This window comes from Gossypium hirsutum, chromosome A04, assembly GCF_007990345.1.
Source record: "Gossypium hirsutum isolate 1008001.06 chromosome A04, Gossypium_hirsutum_v2.1, whole genome shotgun sequence".
Taxonomy (NCBI): Eukaryota; Viridiplantae; Streptophyta; class Magnoliopsida; order Malvales; family Malvaceae; genus Gossypium; species Gossypium hirsutum.
The window spans coordinates 51,990,870-52,007,423 of record NC_053427.1 but is presented as its reverse complement, the minus strand read 5'-3'; the positions used below and the strand labels follow the sequence as shown (position 1 = coordinate 52,007,423).

At 37.2% G+C, this 16,554-nt stretch overlaps 1 non-coding gene across 1 annotated transcript; it reads left to right on the top strand.

Annotated features, from left to right (window-relative positions):
- Window positions 1-571: 571 nt before the first annotated feature.
- On the top strand, window positions 572-678 carry LOC121228334 (small nucleolar RNA R71). Its single transcript, XR_005925910.1, has one exon. It is a non-coding gene; the product is annotated as a small nucleolar RNA R71 (small nucleolar RNA).
- Window positions 679-16,554: the final 15,876 nt, after the last annotated feature.

The window sequence follows — 16,554 nt, the reverse complement described above, 5'->3', positions numbered from 1 at the left end:
TGACACTGAGATGAATTTTGTTAGCATCTCCTCAATGTTCAGTTTTTTCTCTTATTGGTAGGGTGGTTGTTGGAACCCTGGAGGTGGTGGTCTCTGATTCCCTTGGCCTCCCCATGAAAAATTAGGGTGGTTCCTCTAACCTGCATTGTAAGTATTGCTATAGGGATTGTTTTGATATCGAGGATTGTTACCCATGTAATTTAACCATTCGTTCTCCATGTTGTGGCCATAAGGTGGGTAGTCTGAACTACTTGATCCACCTCCACTTGTTTCGCATTGCATTACTGGGTGAACCTATGAAGAACTAAGGAAACCATCCATTTTCTTATTCAAGATTTCTACCTGATTAAAGAGCATGGTGTCCGTATCGACATTATAAACGCCGACTACTTTCGTTGGCTTTGTCCTTATGACTTGCCACTGATAATTATTCAGTGACATCTCCTCTATAAATTCATAGGCATCTTCAGGTGTCTTATTATTGATGGGTCCGCCAGCAGCTGCTTCAACCATTTGTCGAGTCAAAGGATTCAGGCCATTATGAAAGGTTTGAACCTGTAGCCAAAGCGGTAACCCATGGTGAGGGCATCTTCTCAAGAGGTCCTTGAATCTCTCCCATGCATCGTAGAGTGTTTCTAAATCCATCTGCACAAAAGAAGAAATATCATTACGTAATTTAGCCATTTTAGCCAGCGGAAAATATTTTAATAAAAACTTTTCAGTCATTTGTTCCCAAGTAGTAATTGACCCCCGTGGCAACGAGTTTAACCACTGTTTAACTTTGTTTCTCAATGAAAAAGGGAATAACTGAAGATGAATGGCATCATCAGAAATGCCATTAATTTTAAATGTATCACATAGTTCCAAAAAGTTTTCCAAGTGAGCGTTGGGATCCTCATCCTGTAAACCATAAAACTGAACAAACTGTTGTATCATTTGAATTATGTTATGTTTCAGTTCAAAAGTATTTGTGGCTACAGTTGGTCTAACTATGCTCGATTTAGTTCCTGTTAAAAAAGGTTTAGCATAATCATACATAGCGCACGGAGCAGGATTTTGATTAACAGCAATCACAGGAGGTAGCAAATTTTCTTGGTTTTCAGCCATCTCCTCGGTTGTGGTTGAAGTATTTTCCTCTTGCTCGTCCTCTATGTATCTTTGGCTTCACCTTATTTCTCTCTGTTTTCTACAAACTGTACGGTCAATCTCATTGTCAAAAAGTAGTAGTCCGACGGGTTTCTTCTGGTCATAAACTAGAAAAACCTATCAGAAGGAAATAAGAGAAAAATTAGAAAAGAAAATAAAAATCTAAATTGTAATAAAAGTAAAGTGGCTAAAGTAATAAAAATCGAGTTTTCCTAATATCCTAGTTCCCTGGCAATGGTGCCAAAAACTTGATGCGAGATATTCGTAACAGGTTTTTAAAGATTTATAAATGAAACGTTCTTGAGACTAATTTATTATCACGATTAAGGCAAGTGTACCTATCGAACAGTAGTATAGTTCAGCAAGATCGGATTGTCGAACCCAAAGGAACTACGAGTACTAGCATTTACTTCCTTTTTATTATCTAGCCTAAAATTTAAAAGGTTTGGTTGTCTAAACAAATTACTAACTAACAATGCACAGAAAGAAAAACACGGGAAAATACTTTTGGGAAAATTCAATTGATTGAGACAATACCTAAGGACAAATCCACCTAGAATTCACTTGTTATTTGACTCTGAATCAGACGATTTATTCATTTGACTTGATCCATAAAAATCCCTAAGTTATATTATTATCTCTCTCGAGACTAATAACGTCTAACCCTAGGTTGAATAATTGGAATCTCTTTCTAATTATTACCCTAGAATTGCATTAACTCGATCTATGGATTCCCTTATTAGGTTTCACCCTAATCCGACAAAATCCTGTCACCCTATCTCTAGGCGCGCAATCAGCTTCGCTTAATTATGATAAATTTACTCTTAGACAAGGTCTATTCCTCCTTTGAACAAGAGCTTAACTTGAATCAATATTCTAGAATATCAAAACAAGAATTAAGAACAAGTCAAATATTTATCATACAATTCAGATAATAATAACAAGATTGGTCTTACATTTCATTCCCCTTAGGTATTTAAGGGTTTAGTTCATACTTATGAAAGGAAACATCTCAAAAGCATAAAGATAACAAAACATAAGAAAACCCAAAACTCCTGAAGGAACTTGAAGGGAGATCTCCAGTCTTGATGATGAATAAGGCTCTTGAGATGGATCAATCGACTTTCCTTGAGTAGTTTCTTGCTTCCTACTCTGTATCCCCCTTCCTAAGTGCCTCCTCAAGTATTTAAATAGCCTTTGGAATTCTTAAGAGCCTTCAAATTTGACCTTTTCTGAATTGGACTAAACTTGGGTTCGGCAAGGACACGCCTGATCACGTGGCTTCGTGATAGGTTTTAAATATTTATAATTACTCGTTCTTGAACTAACTATTATCGCGATGTAGGCAAGTGTACCTATTGAACAGTAGTATAGTTTTAGCAAGACCGGATTGTCGAACCCAAAGGAACTAAAAGTACTAGTAATGACTGTCTTTTTATTATCTAGCCTAAGAATAAAGAGGTTTTGTTTTAATTAACTAATTACCTAAACTAAGAACGCACAGAGAAAAAAATTGGGGAATTACTTTTGGGAAAATTCGATTGACTTAAGACAATACCTAAGGAAAAATCCACCTAGACTTTACTTGTTATTCTGGCTCCAAATCGAACGATTTATTCATTCAACTGGTTCCGTAAAGATCCCTAAGTTATGTTATTATCCCTATTCAAGACTAATAACATCTAATCCCTAGATTGAATAACTGATACTTTTCTCTAATTAACACTCTAGGGTTGCATTAACTCGATCTATTGATCCCCTTATTAGGTTTCACCCTAATCTGGTAAAATTTTGTCACCCTATGTCTAGGTGTGCAATCAACTCCGTTTAATTATAACAAATGTACTCTTACATAGGGTCTATTCCTCTTCTGAATAAGAGCATGTCTTGAATCAGTATCCTGGGATATCAAAACAATAATTAAGAACACATAATTAAGAACAAGTTAAATATTTATCATACGATTCAGAAAATAATGACAAGATTCGTCTTAGGTTTCATTCCCCTTAGGTATTTAGGGGTTTTAGTTCATAACTAAATAAGAAAACTCAGAAGAATAAAGAATACAAAACATAAAGAAAACCCAAAACTCCTAAAGGGAAATTGAGGAGAGATCTTTAGTCTTGATGATGAAGTTGGCTTCTGAGATGGATCAATCGGCTTCATTGGAGTAATTCCTTACCCCCCTTCTCCGTCTCCCTTTTCTTCCTCCTCTAGGGTGTATTTATAGGCTTTGGAATGCCTAGAAGCCCTCAAAATTAACCTTTTCTGAATTGGCCTCAACTTGGGTTCGGCAGGGACACGCCTTATTCGGTTACTTCAGGCCGTGCTCGAGCCTGCCAAATTGACATGGCCGTGCGGTTTGCCCATGTGAGGAGGTCCAGGCCATGTTGATTTCGTACTTTGGCTCATTTTCTCCATTTTTGGCCCGTTTCTCATTCCTTTTGCTCTCCTATGCTCTCCTAAGTATAAAACATGAAATTAAAGCATTAGGAGCATCAAATTCACCAATTCTAATGAGAAATCATCCATAAATGCATTAAACATGGGGTAAAAATATGTATAATTTATGGTTTATCAAATATCCCCACACTTAAGCATTTGCTTGTCCTCAAGAAAAATTCTCAACTCATAATCAAAATAAATTCTTCTCAACTTATCATTTCTATCAATAATATCTCAAAATAATCCATATGTAATCATACATTGAGAATTCAACTAAAAGAACATAAAAGTTTCAAACATTCCAAGTTGAGTACTTAATCATGCAAACATTGGTGTCTCTCCATATCTAAGTAGTTACCTTTGATTCAGAATATCACAGAGTTTCACATCCTCACTAAAGATTCACTCAAATCACTCGAGGTGTTTAAGGATAATAAATGAAGCACTCAATAGTCAATAATGAAAAGTCATTACCATAGGCTTGCATGAAAATCAAATCTCCACCACTATAATTTAAGATGATACATCAATTAAAAGGTCTTTAGAGGGTTGTAGTGAGGCTTGGTTAGGGGGTGTGGTCACAAGCTAAAAGAAAGGGTTAGAATCAAGATTGAATTGAAAAATTGCCTAACTAGAAAAAGAGTTAATCTTCACTTGCATGCATCAGAGCTTCTTCTTAGAATATGAAATTACAGATATGTATACATAGTTTTTATTTTTTTATTTTTAAGAACAAGTTAAAATAATATAGACTAACTATTAAGAACAAAACATAGCTAAGCAACCCATTCAACTTAAATCTCGACAAAAAATATCGGGATTAATTTAGAGGATTTCAACAATAATGGGTTAAAGGTTAATATTAAGGCTAATACAAGAAATGGCTTGTTAGGCTCAAGGGGGTTTACTAGGGGTTAGTCATGAAGGTAGGCTTTTCATGGCATGAGTGGATTAATCCTAAGTGCCTTAATCATTTTGACATATCAAATCAAATGGTGTGGTCTCGACATGCATAATCAAGTAAGTTCTAGAATAACAGTTCAATACGAACGTACTCAAAGCAATAATAAAAGTGAGCATGAAAGAATTAATAAATGCTCAAAAGACTCAAAAATATCACAAAAATTATGGCCTTTTAATGTTAAGACTTGTGAATTCCAATTAAATTAATACCTAGACTTGGGGAAACAACCTATAATTTTAAATTCTTAAAAATCAACTTACCATGCCTGATTCTCTAATGTCTTAAAGTTTAAACAATCAATGCATAAATCCCTATGTATTAATTCAAGATATATCAATCAAAATCATAAATCAATTAAATTTTATCCTAAATATGATATGAGAGCTTTTCAAGAGAACAAGGTAATCATTCAAGGATTTTTCTGATAATGACATGAATGCCCCCCCACACTTAAGATGTACATTGCCCTCAATGTACAAAGATAGGTATTATAGAATAAAAATAAGATAAGGAGAGAAGTGAAACTTCCTGTATGATGAATTCCTCGAACTAGAGTTTTGGAGAGTAATCAGTTTGAGAGTGGAGAAGGATACTCTGGCGGTCGTAGAGGTTCATTAGTCCATAAGTCCTGCACCAAAAGAATATTATATCTAGTGGTAGCTATGGTCGTGGCGAGTAGGACATGGCAGTCATGGAGAACCTTTCCCGATGGAGTTTTAGTTCTTATGTGATGATGAGCTTAAGAGCTCTATATAACTGTGATAAAATCAGGAACTTTTTAAGGGATATTAGGAATAATAATTATTCATAAAGAAAAATCGAAATTGATAACTTAAAAATAAAATTCTAAAACCTGCTAAAAAATAAAAATAAAAGTAGTTTTAATAAAAATTAAAAACATAAAATAATAAATAAATATTTTTAAACATCTTCATCGCTAGATGCTTCGCGAGGTGGGACTGGCGATGAAAGGTGGAGGTGCTGACAAATCTGCTGTAAAGTAGCATTAATGTTGTCAAATTGTTGAAAACACTACTGCTCGAATCGGGTGAGGCGCTCAGAGATGTCAGCATATGAAGTCGCCGCATGAACTGGACGAGAAGGTGGTGGTGGCTGAGTCAATGGGTCCTCTTGCTGTGGGGGGACATCATCAGGAATGTCCTTGTAGGCCTCCTCCTCGATAGATTGGGTGAGACGGTACTGGGAGGGTAGGTTCCTCGGTCCCTCTCGATCATCCTCATGCTAAGTATGGTTGAGATGCCTTGTGGGGACATCTAGCCGATGAGGGTGAGGGATGATTCTTAGGCCATGGTGTTGAAAAGCCCGAAGTGTCATGCCAGTTGAGTCACGTAGGGGCCAATGGAGATGACCCCCTTCCGATGCTGCTCCATCTGGTGCTGAATCACAAGGGCGATGAAATAGGCAAGGTCGATGACGTCCCTTTGCGACATGCACCATAAGAAGTTAACGTCATGGGTGTTGACGACGCCAGTGCTCTCTCGCCTCCTTGTAATCGTGTGAGCTAAAATAGCATGTAAGTACCTCAGGGATGGTGGGAGAACTGATGCCTTGGAGCGGCTAGGATTGTAGGAGGCAGTGCTAGGGGCCAAAGTGTGCCGGCACTTCAAGGGAGAGAAATGTATGTGGCGACTGAGAGCATGTAATTCATTCTCCTCCTTGAACTCCTCTGTCACCAAACTCTGGGATGCTTAGCTGGCGGATTAATGTGCCTATGTGAAATTGAACCGTGCCGAGTTCATCGCAGTTTGTCATTACGGTCTGAAGATGGAACGTTGAGCATAGTTCTATCGTGAGGTCAAGGCATGTTGGCTCGATAATCCCAAAGAATAGCTCCTAAGGGTCGATGGTTAGGAGGGCCCAAATCGCATCAGCCATCTAAACTTGTTCTACGGTAGCCCAGTCAATGCTGCGGCCCGCAATTAAGGGTCGGGCTCGAAGTATTTGGAAAATCTCTTCTTGGGGCCCTCGGGAGAACTGCGGGAGGGAGTGACGAATTTTTGTGGTTGGACCCGCGGAAGATGAGGTTCCCTTCCTCTACTTCGAGGCAGGTACGGCAGCTTTTTTACCATGTGAAGATGACATGGTACCTGCGTTTAGAATCATCAAGTCATCTTGATAAGTCGTCAAAGTAAAAGGAATACAAATTTCAAATAAAAAGCAAAATTTCAGCCACAACCAAACATAACTAATCTAATAATTTCGTGACCTTATCATTGTGTGAAAATGAGTGTAGTAATGGCATGTGTAGGACAAAAGAGTGAGGCTTTTCTAACAACATAATTGAAAAATGAAAATTGAATATAGGCATTGGCATGGAAATATCATGAGAATAAGCATGGTAAAGTCATAGGTATGAGGTTTCCCTAATAACTCGATTTAACACGCAATGTATAATAACTAACCTAAGAATGCAAAATAAATGATAAAATAATGAGCAAAATGACAAATTGTTTAAAAGCAATGAAGATTATGCTAACAATAAGCATTAGTGATAAGTAAAATAGAAGTGAAAGGAGTAAACAAACGCTAAAGGAGAGGGATTGAGCGTTAAAAACGAAGTTGGAGACAGCGCACGGGCATGGCAGAGAGGTCGTGTGGAGTTGCAGCAGCTAGGGTTAGGGTTTTTGAATGGGGAAGAAAGTGAATAGTGCAGGTTATTTATAGACTTTGGGCCACACGCCCGTGTTCCTCAATTTCAGCTGGTGTGATTCACGAATTTCAAATTTGGGTGTGTCTGACATTTAGTACACGCCTGTGTTCCTCGGGTGTTTGGATTCACACGGTCGTGTCGCACGGCCGTGTCTAGCTTCGTTCGCTTCTCCCACGCCCGTGTGTGCAAGCCTCCGCCCATGTTAATTTAACAGGTTCGACCACGGGTGTTCCAGACGGGCGCTCGCTATTTTGGCAGGCTCGACCACGGCCATATCGCACGGTCGTGGCATTTTATCGTAGCCCGTGTTTGGAAAATCCTTGCCCTGTTCTCACACGGCCTTAAGCACGCCCATGTGCTTGGCCGTGTCTCTGTGAAAACACCTGTATTCAAGATTTCTATTAGTAAGTTAGGAGTTAAATATTGAAATTTAAAGAAATTAATATTGTTAGTGCTCGGGTTGCCTCCCGAGAAGCACTTATTTATAGTCTAAGCTCGACTTACCTCTCCAGTGAATGGTCATGGTGGTTTGACAAGTTTATACTCCTCATTCCTCCGATCAATCTCATCAAAGTAAGGTTTTAATCGGGTGTTGTTTACCTTAAAAGTGCCGAACTTGTGATGACTCACCTCCACCGTACCGAATGGAAAAATACTAAGTACCATAAGAGGGATTTCCTCATTTGATGTGGTAGTGATAATGTGGGGATCTGCGGCATCTAATAAGACCTTATCACCAACCTTAAGTTGATTTGGAGAGATATTGGGCTTATTTTGGCGTAGTTTTGGTTTGTCGGGTGTTCTTGGTTTGTGCGTCGACCATTCATTGAGTTTCTCAATTTGTAATCTTCGATCTTCATGACCAGGTCCTCTACTATTGTTTGAGAACAACTTATGTGCTTCTTTTAGATTCATTTTCTGCAAAGTAGGTTGCACCATATTGTTAGTTTTAGTAGAATGGTTTAAATGATCACCTTCAATTCCTGATGTGTTGCTAGAATTGCGAGCTTGAAGGGTGATTGTTTCGTCTCCCACCCAGAGTGTGAGTTCACCTGTGCCAACATCAATGATGGTTTTAGCAGTTGCTAAAAAGGGCCTTCCTAGAATTAAGAGAGTGTTGTTATCCTCTTCTATGTCTAGAACAATAAAGTCAATGGGAAATATAAATTTATTGATTTGAACTAGCACATCTTCAATAATACCTCTAGGGAATCTTATAGTTTTATCTGCTAATTGAATGCTCATCCTAGTCTGTTTGGGTTTCCTGAGACCTAGTTGCTTAAACATTTTGTAAGGCATGACGTTGATACTAGCCCCTAGATCAACTAATGCATGATTAGCATCTAAACTACCAATTAAGCAAGGAATAGTAAAGCTCCCTGGTCTTTTAGTTTGTTGGGTAGTTTATTTTGGAGAATGGTCGAGCAAGCTACGTTTAGCTCCACATGCGACTCCTCGTCCAACTTCCACTTATTTCCTAAAAGCTCCTTTAAAAATTTCATTGCGTTTGGCATCTGCAATAGAGCTTCAATAAACGGTAAGTTAATATATAATTTTTTTAAGAGTTTAAGGAATTTACCAAATTGTTCATCTGACCGGTCTTTCCTTGTCGCATTGGGGTATGGCACACGAGGTTTATATTCGACAGTCATTGGTTTGTTTGTATTTTGATCTGCCTTACCTTGACTTGTACTTACCACAGTTTCTTGCCTCGGTTCTAGTTCAGGCTCAACGACTCATTTGTCATCCTGAATATTAATTGCGTTGAGTTGTTCCCTTGTGTTAGGTTTGGTATTACTTGACAAACTACCTTGAGGTCATTCGGAGATTAGTTTGGAAAGCTAGCCTATTTGAGTTTCGAGGCTTTGGATTGACGCTTGTTGATTTTTAAGTGCTGTCTCGATGTTCTAAAAACGGGTTTCTGAAACTGATATGAACTTTGAGAGCATCTCTTCAAGGTTTGGCTTCTTTTCCTATTGGTAGGATGGTTGTTGGTAGCCCAGAGGATGTTGAGGTCTTTGATTTCCTTGGCCTCCCCACGAAAAATTGGGATGGTTCCTCCAACCTGCATTATAAGTGTTACTATATGGATTGTTTTGAGGTTGAGGATTATTGCCCATGTAGTTTAATTACTCGTTATCCATGTTGTGTCTATAAGGTTGGTATTCTGAATGGTTTGGTCCACCTCCACTTGCTTCGCATTGCATTACTGTGTGAACCTGTGAAGAATTAAGAAAACGATCAATCTTTTTATTTAAAAGTTCTACCTGATTAGAGAGCATGGTGACCGAATCGACGTTATAAACGGCGGCTATTTTCATTGGCTTTGTCCTCATGACTTGCCACTGAAAGTTAATCAGTGACATCTCCTCTGTAAACTAATAGGCATCTTCCGGTGTTTTATTGTTGATGGTTCCGCCCGCCACTGCGTCAACCATTTGCCAAGTCGAAGGATTCAGATCATTGTGAAATGCTTGTACTTGGAGCCAAAGTAGTAACCCATGGTGAGGGCATCTTCTCAAAAGGTCATTGTATCTCTCCCATGCATCGTAGAGTGTTTCTATATCCATCTACACAAAAGACGAGAATCATTACGTAATTTAGCCGTTTTAGCTGGCGAAAAATATTTTAGTAAAAAATTTTCAGTTATTTGTTCCCAAGTAGTAATTGACCCTCGTGGTAACGAGTTCAACCACTGTTTAGCTTTGTTCCTCAATGAAAAGGGAAACAACCGAAGACGTATGGCATCATCAGAAACGCCATTAATTTTAAATGTATCGCATAGTTTTAAGAAGTTGGTTAAATGAACGTTAGGATCCTCATCCTGCAAACCATCAAACTGAATAAATTGTTGTATCATTTGAATAGTGCTAGGTTTTAATTCAAAAGTAGTTGCAGCTATAGCAGGTCTAACTATGCTAGATTCAGTTCCTTTTAAAGAAGGTTTAGCATAATCACACATTGTGGGTGGAGAAGGATTTTGATTAACCATAATTGTAGGAGGTAGTGATTGCCTTGGTTTTCAGCCATCTTTTCGGTTGGGGGTTGAGTATCGTCTTCTTGCTCGTTCTCCATGTACCTTAAGCTTCGCCTTATTTCTCTTTGGTTTTTACGAACTGTACAATCGATTTCTTCGTCAAAAAGTAATGGTCCCAATGGGTTTCTTCTAGTCATAAACTATAAGAACCTGCCAAGAGAAAGAAAGAGTAGGTTAATAAATAATAATAATAATAATAAAATAAAATTAATTTGCAAGAAAAATAAATGGCTAAAGTAATAAAAATTGAGCATTCCTAATATCTTAGTTCCCTGGCAACCGCGCCAAAAACTTGATCATGTGGCTTCGTGATAGGTTTTAAATATTTATAATTACTCGTTCTTGAACTAACTATTATCGCGATGTAGGCAAGTGTACCTACCAAACAGTAGTATAGTTTTAGCAAGACCGGATTGTCGAACCCAAAAGAACTAAAAGTACTAGTAATGACTGTGTTTTTATTATCTAGCCTAAGAATAAAGAGGTTTTGTTTTAATTAACTAATTATCTAAACTAAGAACGCACAGAGAAAAGAATTGGGGAATTGCTTTTGGGAAAATTCGATTGACTTAAGACAATACCTAAGGAAAAATCCACCTAGACTTTACTTGTTATTTTGGCTCTGAATCGGACGATTTAGTCATTCAACTTGTTCTGTAGAGATTCCTAAGTTATGTTATTATCCCTATTAAAGACTAATAACGTCTAACCCCTAGATTGAATAACCGATACTTTTCTCTAATTAACATTCTAGGGTTGTATTAACTCGATCTATGGATCCCTTTATTAGGTTTCACCCTAATCCGGCAAAATCTTGTCACCCTATGTCTAGGCGCACAATCAACAACGCTTAATTATGACAAATGTACTCTTAGACAGTGTCTATTTCTCCTCTGAATAAGAAGATGTCTTGAATCAGTATCCTGGGATATCAAAACAAGAATTAACAACACATAATTAAGAACAAGTTAAATATTTATCATACGATTCAGAAAATAATAACAAGATTCGTCTTAGGTTTCATTCCCCTCAGGTAGTTAGGGGTTTAGTTCATAACTAAATAAGAAAACATCTCAGAAGAATAAAGAATACAAAACATAAAGAAAACCCAAAACTCCTGAAGGGAAATTGAGGAGAGATCTTCAGTCTTGATGATGAATCCAGCTTTTAAAATGGATCAATCGGCTTTCTTGGAGTAATTCCTTACTCCCCCTTCTCTGTCTCCCTTTTCTTCCTCCTCTAGGGTGTATTTATAGGCTTTGGAATGCCTAGAAGCCCTCAAAATTAGCCTTTTCCGAATTGGACTCAACTTGGGCTCGGTAGGGACACGCCCATGGCACACGCCCGTGTTCGATTACTTCAGGCCGTGCACGTGCCTGCCAAATTGTCATGGCCGTGTAGTTTGCCCGTGTGAGAAGGTCCAAGCCGTGTTGATTTTTTACTTTGGCCCATTTTCTCTGTTTTTGGCCCGTTTCTCATTCCTTTCGCTCTCCTATGCTCTTCTAAGTATAAAACATGAAATTAAAGCATTAAGAGCATCGAATTCATCAATTCTAATGAGAAATCATCCATAAAATGCATTAAACATGGGGTAAAAATAAAATTTACGGTTTATCAACGCCCGTGTGACACGCCCGTGTGCGATTACTGAAGGTTGTGGTCAAGGCTGTTAAATGGGCACGGGCGTGTGAGGAAGTCCAGGGCGTGTTGTTTTCATATGTGGGTCCATTTCTCCATTTTGGGCCCATTCCTCGCTCTTTTTACTCTCTTATGCTCTCCTAAGTATAAAACATGAAATTAAAGGATTAGGAGCATCGAATTCACCAAATCTAAGGAGAAACCATCCATAAATGCGTTAGGCATGGGGTAAAAATATGTATAAATTATAGTTTATCATCCTAGCCCGTATGTAAAAACATTGACATTTTTTTCTGACGTCAGCATCCCTAAAATGTCACACGGCCAAGGCACACGCCCGTGTACTAGGTCGTGTCCTTCACACGGCTAAGACACACGGTCGTGTCTCTACCCATGTGCTTACTACCATGCATACTGACTTGAAATTTTTTTACGTGCAGGGGACCCATGGTTGGACAACATGCCTACGGGGCTGGCCATGTGTCACGCATGGCCTAGACACACGCCCCTGTGTCTACCTGTGTGGACAATATAAGGCTATCTACCAAGCCTCTTTTCCACCCTTACTTACACAACCTACAAAATAACCACCAAATCTAATATAAGACTATCTCAAGCAACCAAATCCTTCACAATAGACAAAATTCCATTTATGCATTTTACTCAACCATGAAAATAACTTCATTCCATACAAATCAAAATGAACATTAGCCATCATTTGAGGCTTAATACAAAATGAGGGATTATCCCAAGCCAACACATTTGGCCAAAATGATAATGACACAAAATACAAGTCTAGCTCCCTATACATGCCATATTCAAAAATATAAATCAAACTATACCGAATGCTTCGATTGATAGTGTGATCAATATCTCTGACTTTCGTTGATCCTTGAGCTAGATGGACGACACTATAAGAAAAAGGAAAGGAGAGGGAGTAAGCATAAAGCTTAGTAAGTTGCATATAAATAAATATCCAACAACAATTTTACTATTCAATAACATGCTCATAACACAAAAGTAGGCGCAAGCATAATTTACTCATCACTATCCATATAAATCTCATAACATTTATCGAGCTTATATCTTATATATTTCAAACAGGTACTTGTACCACTCACAACACGGTTATACCATGCTTCTTAACTTATGGTCATAATACTCACCGTTGAACCATTTAGATCACTACTAAATATTCATTAAGCCTCAAATATGGGTAAGGTGTCGATGCCATGTCCCAGACACGATCTTACACTGGCTTATATCTCATGTCGATGCCATGTTCCAGACATGGTGTTACACTAACTATCATCTCATAGCCTATGCATGTCCGAGACATTCTTACACTGGCTTACGTCTCGAGGCCAATGCATGTCCCAGACATGTCTTACACTAGTACTCGTCTTGATCCCGATGCCATATCCCAGACATGGTCTTACATGGCTCTCATAATGTGGCTGATGCATGTCCCAGACATGTCTTACACTAGCCACAATAACTCATATGTCACGGCATGAATATTCTATATATTTCTTAGGGTTGAACGGGAACTCTACTATCTCTATTATCATCATACTTTCTCAATTTTAGAATCAAGCAATTCATGCTACATTAATTCAAATACAATTCAACACATATACATTAGTGATGTAGTTGTATTATTTACATACAACTTGCCTTGGGTTACAAATTGTTACGACTAGTCGGTTTAGTCGATTTTCTTGGCTTTCCCCTGGTCTAGGTTCGGATTCGGTATTTCTTGATCTATAATAACAAAATGCTCTTATTTAGTCACTTTATCAATCTAGGAACTCTACAATACATAATTGGGCAAAATGACCAATTTGCCCTAGACTTTTGAAAATGATAATTTTACCCCTAAGCCCGAAAATTGATTTTTTATCGAATTTCTTTATATCTTAAGCCTAGCCGAACCCTTTCTACTCTTATAGGAACTTCAAATTCTCACTATTTCACACACTTATCATCTATCTTATTACTTATGCAAAATAGTCCTTTTAGGTGTTTTCATGCTATTCATGCTAACACCTTTCAGAAAAGTTGGTTATAAGACACCCAAGACTCATTTTCTTCCATAAAAACTCAGTAAACATTACAAATCCTTTCATGGAAAAACCCTAAACTCTTAATCATTTTGAAAAATAGTACCCTAATTTGAAAGTTTATGCTTCAAGGGTCTCAAAAGTACAAAAATATTCAAGAAAAGCCATAAAAATCACTTACTTGTGAAGGCTTAAAGTTACTGAGATTTCAAGCTCCCAAAACCCCATTTCTTGGCTGAAAATTTCGGCCAAAAGGAAGGATGGAGTAAAAAAAATGATAGCTAGGCTTTTTGTCATTATTATATCATACATTATGTCATCAACTTACCTAACATTTTGGCCATTCACCCTTCATTGTCTCATGGCCAGCCAAGCTCTTATAAAAGGGTCTAATTACCCTTTAAAGACCCCTCAAAATTTATTCTCTGGCTATTTGACACCTTAGCTATCAATTTAGGACTTTTCCACTTTATGCAATTTAGTCCCTTTTCACAATTGAGCACACGAACGTCAAAATTAACTCACCAAATTTTCCATACACCAATATAAACGTGCAATGACTCCAAAATAATAATAAAATAATTTATTTGATCCTCGATTTGTGGTCCCAAGACCACTATTCTGAATAGCCCCATACTCGGGCTGTTACACACCGTGGAAGAAAGTACTTCGATTTGGTCGTAAAGGCAAATTGACTCCGAGATTCATTAGGCTGTATGAAATTATTGACCCAGTTGGACCAGTGGCTTACCGTCTAGCATTGCCGTCTAAGTTAGGAAATATTCATAATGTATTTCATATATCAATGCTTAAACGATATAGATCTGATTCTTCACATGTGATTTCCCCGTTTGAAGTTGAGATTTAGTCAGATTTATCGTCCAATGAAGAACTGATCCGAATTGTAGCTCTAAGATCAAAGAGCTGAGAAATAAGAAAATCACATTAGTAAAAGTGTCATGGCATCGACACAGAGTAGAAGAAGCTACGTCCAAAATTGAGGATGCTATGAGAAATCATTATCGAAACCTATTCACTAGTAAGATTTTTGGGGACGAAAATCCCTAAAGGGGGAGAGTTGTAAGAGCCCGGTTCAGACCCTAGTCGAAATAGTGGTTTCGGGACCACAAATCTGAGGTTGTAAAATTATTTTAATATTATTTTTGGTGTTTACAGTATGTGAATTTATATGTGTACAAATTTCATGAGCTAATTTTATCGTTTAATAGCTCAATTTGAGAAAAAAGGACTAAATCGCGTAAAATGCAAAAGTTGCATTCTATAAGATAAAGGTGACTATTTGTCATGGCTTATTAAATGGGAGGTCCTTATGTTGAAAACAGACCATTTATAGTGGAATTTGACATAAATGGCCTTGAATTATGTGATTTTTAATGTTTTAATTAAAGGTTAATAAAGTAAATTATGTATTATGTGTAATAAAATAAAACAAAATTATAAAATGCTTGTCATCTTCACTAGCTTCAACCGAATATTGAGAATAGAACATCCATTAAAGCATTTTAGGGTTTGAATCTTTAAAGTTTTAATTAAGGTATGTATTTTGCTCGATTTTTGATGATTTTTACGTTTTTGTAATTGTTGCTTTGAGTTCTAGTTAGCCCATGCTTCAATTTTTGAAAGTGTTGATAATTTTCAAAGTTTCAATTGATGAATTCTTGAGGTTTATGATGTTTTATGATGAAAAATGAAAGCTTGGTGCTTGATATACATGTTTTGTAAAGTGATTTTTGAGAAAAATGTCAATTAGGGATTAATTTAAGAATAGTGTAAATTGACGAGTTAAATTGTGGAATAAATGAAAGTTTTGGTCTTCTAGCGGTCCTTAGGAAATTTTTCTAGGCTTGGGTGAAATTAAATTTTGTGTAAATTGCATTTTTGTGAAATAGGGACTAAATTGAATAAATGTGTAACTTTAGGGGCTAAAATGCAAATATGCTAAACTATGTGTTTGTGGATTAAATTGAATGAATTGGTGATTAAATGGGTTAATTTTGAATACATATAGATCAAGAAAGAAAGAATTCAGATTTAGATCGAGGAAAATCAAAGGTTATAGAGTAATCGATCCGATTCGTCCATTATAAGTACGAGGTAAGTTCGTACGTGATAAATATTGTTACAATTATATTTTTAATGCTATGCTAATGTATAAATTGTATATATGAGACTACGATTGTGTAAGAGGATAAATCCACTATGTTTGGCACTTAGTGTGCATTTCAAATTAGCTTCGACTATGAATAGCAGTTAGTGTGCGAATTGGAATAGCTTTGGCTATATGAGGTATTAAGTGTGCGATACCGAGATAGCTTCAATTTAATGAGATGGCACTAAGTGTGCGAGATCGTTATAGCTTCGGCTAATCATTTATGCACTAGGTGTGCAAATTCTTAGAGCATTGAAAGACTTCCGAACAAATTAATGTATTGAACAAAGAGGTGGGAATGAAATAATTCAATACAGAAAAGTCTAGGTATGTACGATACCTGTGTGGTAGTTAATATTATGTGTATGAAGTTTGATGAATTTGTATATACATGTTAAATGGTGGTGGATTATAATTGAA